Here is a 12,832-nt window from a genome sequence, read left to right on the forward strand (position 1 = left end):
AGAGAACGCACAGCGCTCACACTGCTGAGTTCAGAGAACGCACAGCGCTCACACTGCTGAGTTCAGAGAACGCACAGCGCCCACACTCCCGAGTACAGAGAACACACAGTGCTCACACTCCCGAGTTCAGAGAACACACAGCGCTCACGCTCCCGAGTTCAGAGAACGCACAGCGCTCACACTCCCGAGTTCAGAGAATGCACAGCGTTCACACTCCCGAGTTCAGAGAACGCACAGCGCTCACACTCCTGAGTTCAGAGAACACACAGCGCTCACACTCCCGAGTTCAGGGAACACACAGCGCTCACACTCCTGAGTTCAGAGAACGCACAGCTTTCACACTCCCGAGTTCAGAGAACTCACAGCACTCACAGTCCCGAGTTCAGAGAACACACAGCGCTCGCACTCCCGAGTTCAGAGAACGCACAGCACTCACACTCCCGAGTTCAGAGAACGCACAGCGCTGACACTGCTGAGTTCAAGGAACACACAGCGCGCTCACTCCCGAGTTCAGAGAACGCACAGCATTCACACTCCCGAGTTCAGAGAACACACAGCGCTCACACTCCCAACTCCAGAGAATGCACAGCACTCACACTCCCCGGTTCAGCGAACGCACAGCGCTCACACACCCGAGTTCAGAGAACACACAGCGCTCACATTCCCGAGTTCAGAGAACGCACAGCATTCACACTCATGGGTTCAGAGAACACACATCGCTCACACTCCCGAGTTCAGAGAACACACAGCGCTCACACTCCCGAGTTCAGAGTACACACAACGCTCACACTCCCGAGTACAGAGAACAGACAGTGATCACACTGCCACGTTCAGAGTACGCACAGTGCTCATACTCCCGAGTTCAGAGAACGCACAGCGCTCACACAGCTGAGTTCAGAGAATGCACAGCGCTCACACTCCCGAGTACAGAGAACACACAGTGATCACACTGCCACGTTCAGAGTACGCACAGTGCTCATACTCCCGAGTTCACAGAACGCACAGCGCTCACACTCCCGAGTTCAGAGAACGCACAGCGCTCACACTCCCACGTTCAGAGAACACACACTCCCGAGTTCAGAGAATGGACAGCGCTCATACTCCCGAGTTCAGAGAACGCACAGCGCTCACACACCTAAGTTCAGAGAAAGCACAGCGCTCACACTCCCGAGTTCAGAGAACACACAGCGCTCACAATCCCGAGTTCAGAGAACGCACAGCGCTCACACTCCCACGTTCAGAGAACACACACCCCCGAGTTCAGAGAACGCACAGCGCTCACACTGCTGAGTTCAGAGAACGCACAGCGCTCACACTGCTGAGTTCAGAGAACGCACAGCGCCCACACTCCCGAGTACAGAGAACACACAGTGCTCACACTCCCGAGTTCAGAGAACACACAGCGCTCACGCTCCCGAGTTCAGAGAACGCACAGCGCTCACACTCCCGAGTTCAGAGAATGCACAGCGTTCACACTCCCGAGTTCAGAGAACGCACAGCGCTCACACTCCTGAGTTCAGAGAACACACAGCGCTCACACTCCCGAGTTCAGGGAACACACAGCGCTCACACTCCTGAGTTCAGAGAACGCACAGCTTTCACACTCCCGAGTTCAGAGAACTCACAGCACTCACAGTCCCGAGTTCAGAGAACACACAGCGCTCGCACTCCCGAGTTCAGAGAACGCACAGCACTCACACTCCCGAGTTCAGAGAACGCACAGCGCTCACACTGCTGAGTTCAAAGAACACACAGCGCGCTCACTCCCGAGTTCAGAGAACGCACAGCATTCACACTCCCGAGTTCAGAGAACACACAGCGCTCACACTCCCAACTCCAGAGAACGCACAGCACTCACACTCCCCGGTTCAGCGAACGCACAGCGCTCACACACCCGAGTTCAGAGAACACACAGCGCTCACATTCCCGAGTTCAGAGAACGCACAGCATTCACACTCATGGGTTCAGAGAACACACATCGCTCACACTCCCGAGTTCAGAGAACACACAGCGCTCACACTCCCGAGTTCAGAGTACACACAACGCTCACACTCCCGAGTACAGAGAACACACAGTGATCACACTGCCACGTTCAGAGTACGCACAGTGCTCATACTCCCGAGTTCAGAGAACGCACAGCGCTCACACAGCTGAGTTCAGAGAATGCACAGCGCTCAAACTCCCGAGTACAGAGAACACACAGTGATCACACTGCCACGTTCAGAGTACGCACAGTGCTCATACTCCCGAGTTCACAGAACGCACAGCGCTCACACTCCCGAGTTCAGAGAACGCACAGCGCTCACACTCCCACGTTCAGAGAACACACACTCCCGAGTTCAGAGAATGGACAGCGCTCATACTCCCGAGTTCAGAGAACGCACAGCGCTCACACACCTAAGTTCAGAGAAAGCACAGCGCTCACACTCCCGAGTTCAGAGAACACACAGCGCTCACAATCCCGAGTTCAGAGAACGCACAGCGCTCACACTCCCACGTTCAGAGAACACACACTCCCGAGTTCAGAGAATGGACAGCGCTCATACTCCCGAGTTCAGAGAACGCACAGCGCTCACACACCTAAGTTCAGAGAAAGCACAGCGCTCACACTCCCGAGTTCAGAGAACACACAGCGCTCACAATCCCGAGTTCAGAGAAAGCAAGGCGCTCACACCCCCGAGTTCAGAGAACACACAACGCTCACCCTCCTGAGTTCAGAGAACACACCTCGCTCACACAGCTGAGTTCAGAGAACACACAGCGCTCACACAGCTGAGTTCAGAGAATGCACAGCGCTCACACTCCCGAGTACGGAGAACACACAGTGATCACACTGCCACGTTCAGAATGCGCACAGTGCTCATCCTCCCGAGTTCAGAGAACGCACAGCGCTCACACTCCCTAGTTCAGAGAACACACAAGCGCTCACACACCTGAGTTGAGAGAATGCACAGCGCTCACACTCCCGAGTTCAGAGAACACACAGCGCTCACACCGCTGAGTTCAGAGAACACACAGCGCTCACGCTCCTGAATTCAGAGAACACACAGCGCACAAAGTCTCGAGTTCAGAGAACGCACAGTGCTCACACTCCCTAGTTCAGAGAACACACAGCGTGCTCACTCCCGAGTTCAGAGAACGCACAACGCTCATAATCCTGAGTGCAGTGAACACGCAGAGCTCACACACCCAAGTTCAGAGAACGCACAGCGCTCACACTCCCGAGTTCAGAGAACACACAGCGCTCACACTCCCGAGTTCAGAGAACGCACATCGCTCATACTCCCGAGTTCAGAGAATGCAGAGCGCTCATACTCCCGAGTTCAGAGAACACACCGCAAAATCTCCAAATTTCAGAGAACGCACAGCGCTCACACTCCCGAGTTCAGAGAACACACAGCGCTCACACACCTGAGTTCAGAGAATGCACAGTGCTCACACACCTTAGTTCAGAGAACGCACAGCGCTCACACTCCCGAGTTCAGAGAATGCACAGCGCTCACATTCCCAAGTTCAGAGAACGCACAGCGCTCACACTCCCGAGTTCAGAGAACGCACAGCGCTCACAATCCCGAGTGCAGAGAACGCACAGTGCTCATACTCCCGAGTTCAGAGAACGCACAGCGCTCACACTCCCGAGTTCAGAGAACGCACAGCGCTCACACTCCCGAGTTCAGAGAACGCACAGCACACACATTCCTGTGTTCAGAAAATGCACAGCGCTCACACTTCCGAATTCAGAGAACACACAGCGCACATAGTCCCGAGTTCAGAGAATGCACAGCGCTCACACTCCCGAGTACAGAGAACACACAGTGATCACACTGCCACGTTCAGAGTACGCACAGTGCTCATACTCCCGAGTTCACAGAACGCACAGCGCTCACACTCCCGAGTTCAGAGAACGCACAGCGCTCACACTCCCACGTTCAGAGTACACACACTCCCGAGTTCAGAGAATGGACAGCGCTCATACTCCCGAGTTCAGAGAACGCACAGCGCTCACACACCTAAGTTCAGAGAAAGCACAGCGCTCACATTCCCGAGTTCAGAGAACACACAGCGCTCACAATCCCGAGTTCAGAGAACGCACAGCGCTCACACTCCCACGTTCAGAGAACACACACCCCCGAGTTCAGAGAACGCACAGCGCTCACACTGCTGAGTTCAGAGAACGCACAGCGCTCACACTGCTGAGTTCAGAGAACGCACAGCGCCCACACTCCCGAGTACAGAGAACACACAGTGCTCACACTCCCGAGTTCAGAGAACACACAGCGCTCACGCTCCCGAGTTCAGAGAACGCACAGCGCTCACACTCCCGAGTTCAGAGAATGCACAGCGTTCACACTCCCGAGTTCAGAGAACGCACAGCGCTCACACTCCTGAGTTCAGAGAACACACAGCGCTCACACTCCCGAGTTCAGGGAACACACAGCGCTCACACTCCTGAGTTCAGAGAACGCACAGCTTTCGCACTCCCGAGTTCAGAGAACTCACAGCACTCACAGTCCCGAGTTCAGAGAACACACAGCGCTCGCACTCCCGAGTTCAGAGAACGCACAGCACTCACACTCCCGAGTTCAGAGAACGCACAGCGCTCACACTGCTGAGTTCAAAGAACACACAGCGCGCTCACTCCCGAGTTCAGAGAACGCACAGCATTCACACTCCCGAGTTCAGAGAGCACACAGCGCTCACACTCCCAACTCCAGAGAACGCACAGCACTCACACTCCCCGGTTCAGCGAACGCACAGCGCTCACACACCCGAGTTCAGAGAACACACAGCGCTCACATTCCCGAGTTCAGAGAACGCACAGCATTCACACTCATGGGTTCAGAGAACACACATCGCTCAGACTCCCGAGTTCAGAGAACACACAGCGCTCACACTCCCGAGTTCAGAGTACACACAACGCTCACACTCCCGAGTACAGAGAACACTGTGATCACACTGCCACGTTCAGAGTACGCACAGTGCTCATACTCCCGAGTTCAGAGAACGCACAGCGCTCACACAGCTGAGTTCAGAGAATGCACAGCGCTCACACTCCCGAGTACAGAGAACACACAGTGATCACACTGCCACGTTCAGAGTACGCACAGTGCTCATACTCCCGAGTTCACAGAACGCACAGCGCTCACACTCCCGAGTTCAGAGAACGCACAGCGCTCACACACCTAAGTTCAGAGAAAGCACAGCGCTCACACTCCCGAGTTCAGAGAACACACAGCGCTCACAATCCCGAGTTCAGAGAACGCACAGCGCTCACACTCCCACGTTCAGAGAACACACACTCCCGAGTTCAGAGAATGGACAGCGCTCATACTCCCGAGTTCAGAGAACGCACAGCGCTCACACACCTAAGTTCAGAGAAAGCACAGCGATCACACTCCCGAGTTCAGAGAACACACAGCGCTCACAATCCCGAGTTCAGAGAAAGCAAGGCGCTCACACCCCCGAGTTCAGAGAACACACAACGCTCACCCTCCCGAGTTCAGAGAACACACCTCGCTCACACAGCTGAGTTCAGAGAACACACAGCGCTCACACAGCTGAGTTCAGAGAATGCACAGCGCTCACACTCCCGAGTACGGAGAACACACAGTGATCACACTGCCACGTTCAGAATGCGCACAGTGCTCATCCTCCCGAGTTCAGAGAACGCACAGCGCTCACACTCCCGAGTTCAGAGAATGCACAGCGCTCACATTCCCAAGTTCAGAGAACGCACAGCGCTCACACTCCCGAGTTCAGAGAACGCACAGCGCTCACAATCCCGAGTGCAGAGAACGCACAGTGCTCATACTCCCGAGTTCAGAGAACGCACAGCGCTCACACTCCCGAGTTCAGAGAACGCACAGCGCTCACACTCCCGAGTTCAGAGAACGCACAGCACACACATTCCTGTGTTCAGAAAATGCACAGCGCTCACACTTCCGAATTCAGAGAACACACAGCGCACATAGTCCCGAGTTCAGAGAATGCACAGCGCTCACACTCCCGAGTACAGAGAACACACAGTGATCACACTGCCACGTTCAGAGTACGCACAGTGCTCATACTCCCGAGTTCAGAGAACGCACAGCGCTCACACAGCTGAGTTCAGAGAATGCACAGCGCTCACACTCCCGAGTACAGAGAACACACAGTGATCACACTGCCACGTTCAGAGTACGCACAGTGCTCATACTCCCGAGTTCACAGAACGCACAGCGCTCACACTCCCGAGTTCAGAGAACGCACAGCGCTCACACTCCCACGTTCAGAGTACACACACTCCCGAGTTCAGAGAATGGACAGCGCTCATACTCCCGAGTTCAGAGAACGCACAGCGCTCACACACCTAAGTTCAGAGAAAGCACAGCGCTCACACTCCCGAGTTCAGAGAACACACAGCGCTCACAATCCCGAGTTCAGAGAACGCACAGCGCTCACACTCCCACGTTCAGAGAACACACACCCCCGAGTTCAGAGAACGCACAGCGCTCACACTGCTGAGTTCAGAGAACGCACAGCGCTCACACTGCTGAGTTCAGAGAACGCACAGCGCCCACACTCCCGAGTACAGAGAACACACAGTGCTCACACTCCCGAGTTCAGAGAACACACAGCGCTCACGCTCCCGAGTTCAGAGAACGCACAGCGCTCACGCTCCCGAGTTCAGAGAATGCACAGCGTTCACACTCCCGAGTTCAGAGAACGCACAGCGCTCACACTCCTGAGTTCAGAGAACACACAGCGCTCACACTCCCGAGTTCAGGGAACACACAGCGCTCACACTCCTGAGTTCAGAGAACGCACAGCTTTCGCACTCCCGAGTTCAGAGAACTCACAGCACTCACAGTCCCGAGTTCAGAGAACACACAGCGCTCGCACTCCCGAGTTCAGAGAACGCACAGCACTCACACTCCCGAGTTCAGAGAACGCACAGCGCTCACACTGCTGAGTTCAAAGAACACACAGCGCGCTCACTCCCGAGTTCAGAGAACGCACAGCATTCACACTCCCGAGTTCAGAGAGCACACAGCGCTCACACTCCCAACTCCAGAGAACGCACAGCACTCACACTCCCCGGTTCAGCGAACGCACAGCGCTCACACACCCGAGTTCAGAGAACACACAGCGCTCACATTCCCGAGTTCAGAGAACGCACAGCATTCACACTCATGGGTTCAGAGAACACACATCGCTCACACTCCCGAGTTCAGAGAACACACAGCGCTCACACTCCCGAGTTCAGAGTACACACAACGCTCACACTCCCGAGTACAGAGAACACTGTGATCACACTGCCACGTTCAGAGTACGCACAGTGCTCATACTCCCGAGTTCAGAGAACGCACAGCGCTCACACAGCTGAGTTCAGAGAATGCACAGCGCTCACACTCCCGAGTACAGAGAACACACAGTGATCACACTGCCACGTTCAGAGTACGCACAGTGCTCATACTCCCGAGTTCACAGAACGCACAGCGCTCACACTCCCGAGTTCAGAGAACGCACAGCGCTCACACTCCCACGTTCAGAGAACACACACTCCCGAGTTCAGAGAATGGACAGCGCTCATACTCCCGAGTTCAGAGAACGCACAGCGCTCACACACCTAAGTTCAGAGAAAGCACAGCGCTCACACTCCCGAGTTCAGAGAACACACAGCGCTCACAATCCCGAGTTCAGAGAACGCACAGCGCTCACACTCCCACGTTCAGAGAACACACACTCCCGAGTTCAGAGAATGGACAGCGCTCATACTCCCGAGTTCAGAGAACGCACAGCGCTCACACACCTAAGTTCAGAGAAAGCACAGCGATCACACTCCCAAGTTCAGAGAACACACAGCGCTCACAATCCCGAGTTCAGAGAAAGCAAGGCGCTCACACCCCCGAGTTCAGAGAACACACAACGCTCACCCTCCCGAGTTCAGAGAACACACCTCGCTCACACAGCTGAGTTCAGAGAACACACAGCGCTCACACAGCTGAGTTCAGAGAATGCACAGCGCTCACACTCCCGAGTACGGAGAACACACAGTGATCACACTGCCACGTTCAGAATGCGCACAGTGCTCATCCTCCCGAGTTCAGAGAACGCACAGCGCTCACACTCCCTAGTTCAGAGAACACACAAGCGCTCACACACCTGAGTTGAGAGAATGCACAGCGCTCACACTCCCGAGTTCAGAGAACACACAGCGCTCACACCGCTGAGTTCAGAGAACACACAGCGCTCACGCTCCTGAATTCAGAGAACACACAGCGCACAAAGTCTCGAGTTCAGAGAACGCACAGTGCTCACACTCCCTAGTTCAGAGAACACACAGCGTGCTCACTCCCGAGTTCAGAGAACGCACAACGCTCATAATCCTGAGTGCAGTGAACACGCAGAGCTCACACACCCAAGTTCAGAGAACGCACAGCGCTCACACTCCCGAGTTCAGAGAACACACAGCGCTCACACTCCCGAGTTCAGAGAACGCACAGCGCTCATACTCCCGAGTTCAGAGAATGCAGAGCGCTCATACTCCCGAGTTCAGAGAACGCACAGCGCTCACACACCTAAGTTCAGAGAAAGCACAGCGCTCACACTCCCGAGTTCAGAGAACACACAGCGCTCACAATCCCGAGTTCAGAGAACGCACAGCGCTCACACTCCCACGTTCAGAGAACACACACCCCCGAGTTCAGAGAACGCACAGCACTCACACTGCTGAGTTCAGAGAACGCACAGCGCTCACACTGCTGAGTTCAGAGAACGCACAGCGCCCACACTCCCGAGTACAGAGAACACACAGTGCTCACACTCCCGAGTTCAGAGAACACACAGCGCTCACGCTCCCGAGTTCAGAGAACGCACAGCGCTCACACTCCCGAGTTCAGAGAATGCACAGCGTTCACACTCCCGAGTTCAGAGAACGCACAGCGCTCACACTCCTGAGTTCAGAGAACACACAGCGCTCACACTCCCGAGTTCAGGGAACACACAGCGCTCACACTCCTGAGTTCAGAGAACGCACAGCTTTCACACTCCCGAGTTCAGAGAACTCACAGCACTCACAGTCCCGAGTTCAGAGAACACACAGCGCTCGCACTCCCGAGTTCAGAGAACGCACAGCACTCACACTCCCGAGTTCAGAGAACGCACAGCGCTCACACTGCTGAGTTCAAAGAACACACAGCGCGCTCACTCCCGAGTTCAGAGAACGCACAGCATTCACACTCCCGAGTTCAGAGAACACACAGCGCTCACACTCCCAACTCCAGAGAATGCACAGCACTCACACTCCCCGGTTCAGCGAACGCACAGCGCTCACACACCCGAGTTCAGAGAACACACAGCGCTCACATTCCCGAGTTCAGAGAACACACAGCGCTCACATTCCCGAGTTCAGAGAACGCACAGCATTCACACTCATGGGTTCAGAGAACACACATCGCTCACACTCCCGAGTTCAGAGAACACACAGCGCTCACACTCCCGAGTTCAGAGTACACACAACGCTCACACTCCCGAGTACAGAGAACACACAGTGATCACACTGCCACGTTCAGAGTACGCACAGTGCTCATACTCCCGAGTTCAGAGAACGCACAGCGCTCACACAGCTGAGTTCAGAGAATGCACAGCGCTCACACTCCCGAGTACAGAGAACACACAGTGATCACACTGCCACGTTCAGAGTACGCACAGTGCTCATACTCCCGAGTTCACAGAACGCACAGCGCTCACACTCCCGAGTTCAGAGAACGCACAGCGCTCACACTCCCACGTTCAGAGAACACACACTCCCGAGTTCAGAGAATGGACAGCGCTCATACTCCCGAGTTCAGAGAATGCACAGCGCTCACACACCTAAGTTCAGAGAAAGCACAGCGCTCACACTCCCGAGTTCAGAGAACACACAGCGCTCACAATCCCGAGTTCAGAGAACGCACAGCGCTCACACTCCCACGTTCAGAGAACACACACTCCCGAGTTCAGAGAATGGACAGCGCTCATACTCCCGAGTTCAGAGAACGCACAGCGCTCACACACCTAAGTTCAGAGAAAGCACAGCGCTCACACTCCCGAGTTCAGAGAACACACAGCGCTCACAATCCCGAGTTCAGAGAAAGCAAGGCGCTCACACCCCCGAGTTCAGAGAACACACAACGCTCACCCTCCCGAGTTCAGAGAACACACCTCGCTCACACAGCTGAGTTCAGAGAACACACAGCGCTCACACAGCTGAGTTCAGAGAATGCACAGCGCTCACACTCCCGAGTACGGAGAACACACAGTGATCACACTGCCACGTTCAGAATGCGCACAGTGCTCATCCTCCCGAGTTCAGAGAACGCACAGCGCTCACACTCCCTAGTTCAGAGAACACACAAGCGCTCACACACCTGAGTTGAGAGAATGCACAGCGCTCACACTCCCGAGTTCAGAGAACACACAGCGCTCACACCGCTGAGTTCAGAGAACACACAGCGCTCACGCTCCTGAATTCAGAGAACACACAGCGCACAAAGTCTCGAGTTCAGAGAACGCACAGTTCTCACACTCCCTAGTTCAGAGAACACACAGCGTGCTCACTCCCGAGTTCAGAGAACGCACAACGCTCATAATCCTGAGTGCAGTGAACACGCAGAGCTCACACACCCAAGTTCAGAGAACGCACAGCGCTCACACTCCTGAGTTCAGAGAACACACAGCGCTCACACTCCCGAGTTCAGAGAACGCACAGCGCTCATACTCCCGAGTTCAGAGAATGCAGAGCGCTCATACTCCCGAGTTCAGAGAACACACCGCAAAATCTCCAAATTTCAGAGAACGCACAGCGCTCACACTCCCGAGTTCAGAGAACACACAGCGCTCACACACCTGAGTTCAGAGAATGCACAGTGCTCACACACCTTAGTTCAGAGAACGCACAGCGCTCACACTCCCGAGTTCAGAGAACACACAGTGCTCACACTCCCGAGTTCAGAGAACGCACAGCGCTCACACTCCCGAGTGCAGAGAATGCACAGCGCTCACACGCCCGAGTTCAGAGAACGCACAGCACTCACACTCCCGAGTTCAGAGAACACACAGCGCTCACACACCCGAGTTCAGAGAACACACAGCGCGCTCACTCCCGAGTTCAGAGAACGCACAGCACTCACACTCCCGAGTTCAGAGAACACACAGCGCTCACACTCCCGAGTTCAGAGAACGCACAGCACTCACACTCCCGAGTTCCGAAAATGCACAGTGCTCACACAGTGCCACATTCAGAGAACGCACAGCGCTCACACTCCCGAGTTCAGAGAACGTACAACACTCATAATCCTGAGTTCAGAGAACACACAGCGCTCGCACTCCCGAGTTCAGAGAACGCACAGCACTCACACTCCCGAGTTCAGAGAACGCACAGCACTCACACTCCCGAGTTCAGAGAACGTACAACACTCATAATCCTGAGTTCAGAGAACACACAGCGCTCGCACTCCCGAGTTCAGAGAACGCACAGCACTCACACTCCCGAGTTCAGAGAACGCACAGCACTCACACTCCCGAGTTCAGAGAACGCACAGCGCTCACACTGCTGAGTTCAGAGAACGCACAGTGCTCACACTCCCGAGTTCAGAGAACGCACAGCGCGCTCACTCCCGAGTTCAGAGAACGCACAGCATTCACACTCCCGAGTTCAGAGAACACACAGCGCTCACACTCCCAACTCCAGAGAATGCACAGCACTCACACTCCCCGGTTCAGAGAATGCACAGCGCTCACACTCCCGAGTTCAGCGAACGCACAGCGCTCACACACCCGAGTTCAGAGAACACACAGCGCTCACATTCCCGAGTTCAGAGAACGCACAGCATTCACACTCACGGATTCAGAGAACACACATCGCTCACACTCCCGAGTTCAGAGAACACACAGCGCTCACACTCCCGAGTTCAGAGTACACACAGCGCTCACACAGCTGAGTTCAGAGAATGCACAGCGCTCACACTCCCGAGTACAGAGAACACACAGTGATCACACTGCCATGTTCAGAGTACGCAGTGCTCATACTCCCGAGTTCAGAGAACGCACAGCGCTCACACAGCTGAGTTCAGAGAATTCACAGCGCTCACACTCCCGAGTACAGAGAACACACAGTGATCACACTGCCACGTTCAGAGTACGCACAGTGCTCATACTCCCGAGTTCACAGAACGCACAGCGCTCACACTCCCGAGTTCAGAGAACGCACAGCGCTCACACTCCCGAGTTCAGAGAACGCACAGCGCACACACTCCCGAGTTCAGAGAATGGACAGCGCTCATACTCCCGAGTTCAGAGAACGCACAGCGCTCACACACCGAAGTTCAGAGAACGCACAGCGCTCACACTCCCGAGTGCAGAGAACGCACAGCGCTCACACTCCCGAGTTCAGAGAACACACAGCACTCACACACCTGAGTTCAGAGAACACACAGCGCTCACACTCCCGAGTTCAGAGAACACACAGCGCTCACAATCCCGAGTTCAGAGAAAGCAAGGCGCTCACACCCCCGAGTTCAGAGAACACACAACGCTCACCCTCCCGAGTTCAGAGAACACACCGCGCTCACACAGCTGAGTTCAGAGAACACACAGCGCTCACACAGCTGAGTTCAGAGAATGCACAGCGCTCACACTCCCGAGTACGGAGAACACACAGTGATCACACTGCCACGTTCAGAATGCGCACAGTGCTCATCCTCCCGAGTTCAGAGAACGCACAGCGCTCACACTCCCTAGTTCAGAGAACACACAGCGCTCACACACCTGAGTTCAGAGAATGCACAGCGCTCACACCGCTGACTTCAGA

This window comes from Somniosus microcephalus, chromosome 23 (assembly GCF_052327205.1).
Source record: "Somniosus microcephalus isolate GS21.2 chromosome 23, FLI_Smic_1.0, whole genome shotgun sequence".
NCBI lineage: Eukaryota > Metazoa > Chordata > Chondrichthyes > Squaliformes > Somniosidae > Somniosus > Somniosus microcephalus.